This window comes from Gadus chalcogrammus, chromosome 19, assembly GCF_026213295.1.
Source record: "Gadus chalcogrammus isolate NIFS_2021 chromosome 19, NIFS_Gcha_1.0, whole genome shotgun sequence".
Taxonomy (NCBI): domain Eukaryota; kingdom Metazoa; phylum Chordata; class Actinopteri; order Gadiformes; family Gadidae; genus Gadus; species Gadus chalcogrammus.
Window position 1 is genome coordinate 17,381,994 of NC_079430.1, and position 8,959 is coordinate 17,390,952.

An 8,959-nucleotide genomic window follows, 5' to 3' on the forward strand; every position below is an offset into this window, starting at 1 on the left:
AGAGATTGAGAGAGAGAGGAGAGAGAGAGAAGGAGGAGAGAGAGGAGGGAACAATGAACGAGAGGAAGAGCAGAGACGAGATGAGGAGGAGAGATGAGAAGAGAGGTGGTTTATAGAGAGAGGAGAGAGAGAGAGAGAGAGAGAGAGAGAGACGCATCTATGTTGGTAGAAGGCAGAATTAGCAAAGAGAGAAGGGGTAATGTGTTATGTAGGAAATAACTTGGTGACTTTGAATAGATTAACACTTTGTGAGATGACACCTGATTATCATGCAAAATAAAGTTATTTGTGAATTAATTTATTTCAATGAACCAGTGTTGCCTTGGGAGCTTAAAAATCAGAATTTTAGAGTCATTATGTAAATGTTTTTAAATTAGGACCGCTCTCAAAAAATGGATTATCACACTTTCTTACCCAAGTTGCAGTTGAATAACGGGAATAATGAAATTAGGATGTTTATCTGTTTAAGAATTAACACGGGCGCTTTTGTTCACTGAACACAGTTGGACGCCTGTGGCTCATTTGGAAAGAAAATTGTACTAGTTATGCTTTGTTTTTGTTTGTGTTAATCAAGGACAAAAGGGAGCATGGGGTGGTCCGTGTTGGGCTGCCTGTCGGCCCCCGCCACCAGCGTCGAGGCCTTTCAAGGCATTGCGCTGAGCCCCAGTAGGAGACGAGGCTGCTGTGAAGTCACCCGGCGGAAAATGACTCTTGATTTGTGCCCTGTGTTGATTTTCAATCACACAAAAAGCAATTTTTGTGCGCTTATTCGGTCAACGTATTACACAATCCCCCGACGCAGATCTGCGTAGGAAGGGTCAAAAATGTCACAAGAATAAACGGCTCATAATTTATAATCCTGTCAGCATAAAGTGGAATAATAAAGTTGAATCAAGCTTCACGTTTGGCTTTTAAGATTTTAACGTGTCCAGCCTTGTGCTTGTTTGAAGTATGACTAAATGAATTTTCCTCATTACTTGAATGCAGCATAACATTTCACTATTTTTTCATTTAGCAGACACTTTTGTACAATGCCACTTTCAACTGCGATCGTGCTCCCTGGTGCCCTCCCGGAGAGCATTCACACATGAAGGGTTCAGAGGACGCCGAGCTCCACATTACAATAATATCCACGATAATATCGAATGACTGAATACTAAACATTATGATAACATTTTCCGGAGCGTTCCGAGTGCCGCTCCCGAGGCGTGGCCGGGCGCACAGATGTTTGTGTTCCTACAAAATACCAGATAAACAAACGAAAGACAACAGGGATTTGTTCCGAATCCAACACCTCATCTGAATGAACGGCGCACGTGTTCTGCTGTTCTACGTTCTCAGAGAAAGAGAGAGGGGGGGGGCAGCCTTAGAAGGCGGGGGGGTGGGGGGGGGGGTCTTGCCTCACACAGAATTCTCCCAACCTTGTGGGGATGTAAAAAACCACGTTTTGAGGAGAGCTGGAAGCTCCATGGCGACGCCGCCGGTCTGCTTGCTCTCATTGAGGAGATGATGGTTTTGAGTTGGTGTGCACCGTGGCTCGGCTGGGGGTGGGGGTGGGGGGGGGGGGGGGGGGGGAGACCGGCTTCACAAACACAGGCAGGACCGGGGGACCGCTGGTGGGATCTCTGTGGACCCCAGAGACCCCACTCAGAGTCGTCATGTCCGTCTACTCCGGTTCAGCCATGAAGACTCCTGTCATCATGGTAAATCCAAAAGTTGGGGTTCAATTGTTGTGTGTATACATGCATGTGCGTGTGTGTGTGTGTGTGTGTGTGTGTGTGTGTGTGTGTGTGTGTGTGTGTGTGTGTGTGTGTGTGTGTGTGTGTGTGTGTGTGTGTGTGTGTGCGTATTAATATTCATCTGTTTGGGTGTGTGTTTGCGTGAGGGTTTTTTAAACATATTGAGGACGGAAAAGCAGAAGGCTCAAAAACAGTGTGTTGCCAGGCATCTGAAAATGTCCCTGCCAGCTCCGTCACATAAGCACTGCAGTAGTGCAGGGAAGGGCCTGCACATTTACATTTCCACAGTGTGTGTGTGTGTGTGTGTGTGTGTGTGTGTGTGTGTGTGTGTGTGTGTGTGTGTGTGTGTGTGTGTGTGTGTGTGTGTGTGTGTGTGTGTGTGTGTGTGTGTGTTGCCCTATCATTGAGGCAACACAGCAAAAAACTGACAAACCTTATGGGAAAAATGTGTTTTCTCCCATCAACTTGATGTGTACTTCAACTGCCTCCCGATAGTTGAGATAATTTACAAAAACAAACATCAATACTGTATTTGTTTTGGGATACATATTATTTGACTGAAAATGTTGTGATACTAAGAGTTTAAAAGTGATTTTTTCCTCTCTAGATTGTTGTTTATAATCCCTATTCCTACTCATCATCATAGAGTAGGCCTACTTTATGTACCCCTGTTATTTGAAAGTGACAAATAATTGAAAGTCAACAAGTTCTGAACAATAAGTTTAGTTAGTTTTGCTTACCACACCACACCATCGTAAACACATTTGCTGTTTTTCCCAACATTCACGCGAAAAGCTCAGGGAATACATGGTGGCCCCGTGGCTGGCGATCGAGAACCTCTCTCCTCTAACCGTCAGTCAGAACAGACAGAGACGGAGAGCTGTTTCTACCTTCCTGCCCCGAGAGAGAAATAAGCACCAAGGAGAGTCAGAAAACAGCAGAAGGTACACAATTATAGCTTGGAGATATTGACCCAAATACCATTATTCTGGCTTTGGGGGTGACGAAGTGTTGCCAAACGTCACTGTGGGTGATGCAAAGTAAATTCACATGGGCTTATATATTTCATCATCTATTTCAATTCGATTTATCCATTTTCTTTTCTTATTTTTATATAAATGTATTCACTATTTACTCTCTGTCTTGCTCAATGTTTACTCAATGTTTACTTAATAATCACTTTTTGTAATATTTTCATTACAAAATATCTCCATTGATTTCTTTGGGATCTCATCTTTAATCACAACGTTAATTAAAACCAAAAAAGTTAATTAAAAAAAGAGGAATGATCGGAAATGGGTTGGTGTGGGTGATGATGGGCTGTGGCGGGTAGGAGAGGAGAAGGAGGAGAGGAAGGAGAGGAGAGGGAGGAGAGGAGAGGAGAGGGAGACCGGGGGAAACGGGCTGAGGGGCTGATTCCACTCTGGTGTCGCTCATGTTTACGTCAAACGTTCTCTCTCGATCTCTATCTCTGTCTCTGTCTGTTTCTCTGTCTCTGTATCTATTTCTGTGTACCTGATCACTCTCTCCTGCTGCAGTTTCAAACACTGTACGCACGTACGCACGCACGCACGCACGCACGCACGCACGCACGCACGCACGCACACACGCACTCAAGTATTTCTTTGCGGAATTTGGTGTCCTGGTTTTGATAAATCAACAAGTTAGTTCTGTCTGTCTGTCTGTCTGTCTGTCTGTCTGTCTGTCTGTCTGTCTGTCTGTCTGTCTGTCTGTCTGTCTGTTGTTCGTTGCAGGATACTAGAGTGTGTCTGTACACACAAAGGAGTCTGTCCCTGTACAGTTCCACTTCCCTCCCTCCCCCATCCCTCCTACCCTCCCCCCTACCTCTGTGTTATCTCACTTTATCTCCAAACACAATACCGAAATGTTTCTTCAATCTCTCTTCACTTTGCCTCCTATCGCTCGCTTTCAACCTCCTCCGTAATCCTCCCTCACTTGCTGGCACACACACACACACACACACACACACACACACACACACACACACACACACACACACACACACACACACACACACACCACAACACGTAATGCGATAAACCTATTTCACACCTTAGTTTCACTTTTTCCTGCATGGCTGGTAAAACAGTTGTGTTTACATAGTTTTGCTCCTCATATAGTGTTATGCGTCATGTGTCGTTTGGTAATGGCTGCACCTTTCCGTGAGTGACCAGAGAAACGAATTGCTGTTATTTTCATTATTAACAATACCGATAACAAGAAAACGCAGGATCAGGGGATGTTTAATTAACACTCCCACGCCCCGTTTCTCATTTCGATATTTTTAGGACTACAATGGCCATCCTGTCTGCCCTAATGTTCCCGCTCGGAGGTAGCCAACGCAGACCCAGCGAGGCTAAAATGTACCCGCTGCCATGTTTAGTTTGTTCTGTCCCCTTAATGACTGCTATATTCAGAGGCTCGGAAAACATCGGAAATCCACCCACCGGATGGACTTTGACCCCCGAGGACGTGGTTTAGCAGAAAGTAAAGATTTTCACAGGCTCTCTCGCTGGGGTGCACGCTCAAGGAGTGGGGTGGTAAAAGAGGGCCGATAGATGACGAAAGATGATTGAGAGAAAGGAGGGCAGTAGGGAGGAGAGGGATGAGAAGGAGACAACGAGAGAGAGACAGGAAAAGAACGAGAAATATAAAGTAACGAGAGACATATACTGTATATACTGCATAGGGAGAGAAAGATATGAGATGGAGAGAGCGCGAAAAAGAATGAGAGAGAGGTACAACAAGATCAGAGTAAGAAAGAGATGGACCAAGCGAGGTAACGAGTAGAGTAGGGTGTATTATATATATGTGTGTGTGTGTGTGTGTGTGTGTGTGTGTGTGTGTGTGTGTGTGTGTGTGTGTGTGTGTGTGTGTGTGTGTGTGTGTGTGTGTGTGTGTGTGTGTGTGTGTGGTGGCAGCAGTGTCGGCGTGTGAGTGGAGGCTTGACCATGTGGCCAGAGCGTGCAGCCCGACTGACCTCCCAAGGGAGAGGCCGCTGGAAAGGCAGAGTTAATCAGACCCAGAGGGACCGAGAGGGAGAGAGAGAGGGAGAGAGAGAGAGAGAGAGAGAGAGAGAGAGAGAGAGAGAGAGAGAGAGAGAGAGAGAGAGAGAGAGAGAGGCCCTCTGCTAATGGGAGGCTGATGTGGACACAGGGAGTCGCAGTTAAGAAGCCACATTTTCACCCGTGTTCCGTTGCTATTTAAACCTGCAGCACAATGTGACATTTCTACTGCAGCTGTTGACTCAATTTAAAACGCATCCTTCCTCAACCCCAGGGATTTGACTCCCCCCCCCCCGAGCTCCCCCCGCCCCCTCCCCCCCTTGCCCACATATGGGGATGATTTTGGTTTCTGTTGCCCTGCATTATGTGATATTGTATAAAATGACGAAGCGGTTTAATGGTTGGCTTTAATGGGTTAATGGTTTACATGATGGAGGCTGTGAAAGCAACAGTTTGTGATCCATTTTTTAAGACCATATTTTACTGTTCCGTTTTGTCTATTAAAACATAATGCAGAATTAAAATCTACTGTGTGTGTGTGTGTGTGTGTGGGTGTGTGTGTGTGTGTGTGTGTGTGTGTGTGTGCTTGCACGTGCACATGGTGAGAGGGAAGATGATGAAGCAGGCAGCGGCCGGTGGTGACAGAAGGCCATTTGACTCTGCATCGAGACACCTTGTATTCTACAACACCTTGTCTGCTCATTCCTCCAAGTGATTTAAGTACACACACACACACACACACACACACACACACACACACACACACACACACACACACACACACACACACACACACACACACACACACACACACACACAGGTGCTCAGAGGATGATTAACAATGTGGACAGACGTGCCTGGTACACAGTCTAGTGTGTTTACAAGCGCATGCGCAAATTAATGTGTCCACAGTTTCACACATGCACACACACATGCACACACACACACACACACACGCACGCACGCATGCGCACACACACACACACACACACATTTGTACTCGCACAAATGTGAGTGCACACCGTTACACTCACACATGGATTAACATTCACACACACACATAAACACGCACACGACCACGCCCACACGATTTAAGGTAGCTGAGCTGCCCCACAAAAAATCGATCACATCCAGGGTCACCTCATACACCCCAACCCCCATTGCTTTGCTCTCGCTCTCTCGCTCTCGCTCTCTCTATGTCTGTCTCTCTCTCTCTCTCTCTCTCTCTCTCTCTCTCTCTCTCTCTCTCTCTCTCTCTCTCCCCCTTTGACATTCAGCAGCGTCCCCCCCCCTCCATCAACGGAGGGGAGCTTCCTTCTTGTCTTCTTTCATTTTTCCCAGATCCTCATCTCCCTCCCCCCTCCCCCCTCCCCTCCTCCCCTCCCCTCCTCTCCCGTCCTCTCCTCACCCTTCGCTCCCTCGCTTCTCTTTCATTTCCCTCTATATACCGTAAAATATAAACTGGAATTAAAGTATGGAGGCCAAACAAATGGCAACATCATGATTGATATATATATATATATTCATAGAAATTAATCCATATATATGTATTTATATATATATATGTATAAATATTCAATATATACAGTATATTTATATGTGTATTATCTCTCTATCCTCAACCCAAGGTTATATTTTACGGTATTTTATGTTTTTATTTTCCTGCTCTACAACATCCCGGCTTTTTCTTTTCGTCCTTATATTTGTGTGTGTGTGTGTGTGTGTATGTGTGTGTGTGTGTGTGTGTGTGTGTGTGTGTGTGTGTGTGTGTGTGTGTGTGTGTGTGTGTGTGTGTGTGTGTGCATTCACGTGTTTCTGGGAGGAAGTGGGAGGAAAGAGGAGAAGAAAATGTGAATTTATGAAGAGCAGCCAGTAATGGTTGCAAAATAAAGACAGAAAGACAGGAAAACTGAAAGAATGGAATGAGAAAGAGAGGAAGAACGAGAGAGAAACGGAAAAGCAAGGAAGAGGGAAAGAAACGGAAACAAGATGTCTGGAACACAGCTGTGGGAGCTGGCTGACTTTGGCTCCTTCGGCTGTCTACCAAGGTGAAAACGCAGAGTTGAACTGCAATACATTTTCTAAAGCATGACAACAGTACAACAGCAGGACACCGTTCCCTGTTAAACGGTTGATTGTGTTCAATGATTGTGAAACAACAGGCTTTATCGTTTGAGAACATTTTAAGAGAAACATCAACGTGGAATTGAAATCAATTTAAATTTTTATTTTATTTTTTATTGTTTAAGAGAGAGAGAATGCTCTGAAAAAGGGTAGAGGGAGACTGAGCGAGAGAGAGGGGGATGTAAAGGGAGAGAGAGAGAGAAAGGGGTCGAGGGAGAAATAAAAGAGAAAGAGGGCGAGCTGGAGGGATGTAAGAGGGAGTGTACCGATAAGGAGGTGATGGAGTAGGAGAGGTAGAAAGGAGAGAGGGAGTGAGAGAGAGATAGCGGAATAAGAGGGAGGAGGATATGGAAAGAGAGGATAAATAAAGAGAAGAGGATGTAGCTGGAGGGAGAGAGAAGGAGAGATAGAGATAGAGACGGAGAAGTAGAGCGAGGCAGAGAGAGAGAGGGGGAGAGAGAGAGAGGGGGAAGGAGAGAGAGAAAGGGAGAGGGGGAGGGGGAAAGGGAGAGAGAGAGGGCAAGAGGTTTTTTACACTCATGCCGTCAAATTTGGCTTTGACATTTAGGTCAGGCCTGCCCTCTAACTGGCGTCCAGACAGATTTACTGTGTGTGTGTGTGTGTGTGTGTGTGTGTGTGTGTGTGTGTGTGTGTGTGTGTGTGTGTGTGTGTGTGTGTGTGTGTGTGTGTGTGTGTGTGTGTGTGTGTTAGGGGGGGGGGGGGGGGGGCTTTCACATCCGCCAGCCCCTTCCAGTTCTCTTCAGGCTCTCTGACAGGTCATCTGAAACTATACCCTTAACCTTTGACCTTTCCCTCCTCTCCCCCTTTTTATGACTCGCTCTTAATCCAGTAAATCCAGTACAACATGTCCGCAGCTCCCACATTTGATGGGAAAAAGAGAGCAAGGAAAGGCTAAAAACTTCTCGTGGACTCTCGTGATGGATGCCGTGTGTCCCAGTGAGGCTTCCGTAGTCCTCGTTGATAGGCCGCCCCTCCCCTGATGGAGATGAAGTGACACTGTCCCCCCCATTAGAAGTGAGTTGTATGGCTCAGAGGATGGGGAGACAATTGGACTGGCTGTGTTGCTATGCAACAACAGCAGGCCTTGTGTTTTGGGTTCACAGGAGGCTGACCAGTGATTCGGGCACAATCAAGCAGTTCAACATAAGCAGCCGCATCATTTGGTTTAGTTTTATATTCCATTCACGTTTACGTAGTGCTCTTCACTGTACAAGCTCGGTTATGCAATTGTTGAATCATCATTTCACTGGTAGTAAGTAATTAGTTACTTGTCACTCGTTATTAAGTATATTTATGGGCCTAACAAGTTATTGTCCTACATAGTAATTAAGGCTTACAGTTTGTATTTCCTCCCGGCACATTTTGCAGCACGAAACACAGTTCGTTGCCAGTAACGACCACCCATGTTGTTCCTTCTAATGTGCACCTGCCAATCAAGTCATTGAAACGTGAGTCATGTGTTTCACACGCTGGGGCCCGCTGGGGTCCGCTGTGCCTGTGTCCAGGGGCCGCAGGTGGTATTAAAACTCTTGTTTAACACCAGAAGTATTCTGGCTAGCACCGGTCGTGTGCTGGGGATGAGGATAGACAGAAAGCCAGCCAGCCAAGCCAGCCAGTTTGCCACCTTCCCGGTGGTTTCAAGGCAAGGTTAGGACAAATGCTGGGCTTTTTTTGTATGTTGTATTTGTTTTTCCTGCAGGACATTTTCTCACCAACGGCACGTCCCGTTGCATTAGAGTGCCCAGACGCAAGACAAGCACGGCCAAACGGCACATTGTGATTCATTCTGCGCAGCGAAAGAAAGAAAAACATGATCATTTCAAGGCAATTGAATCCCGGGCAGGGTTGCAATCGGTCCATGTGTGCCTTTTATGTAGTTCGCCATTAAGGGTGGCACCATGTTGTATTGTTGTCCGAAATGTGGCTCTGTTAGAGTTGGTCCACTTGTGTCTTATAAAGTGCGCTATTTAGAGAGACACCATGTTGTATTGTTGTCCGAAATGTGGCTCTGTTGGAGTTCGTCCACTTGTGTCTTATTAAGTGTGCTAT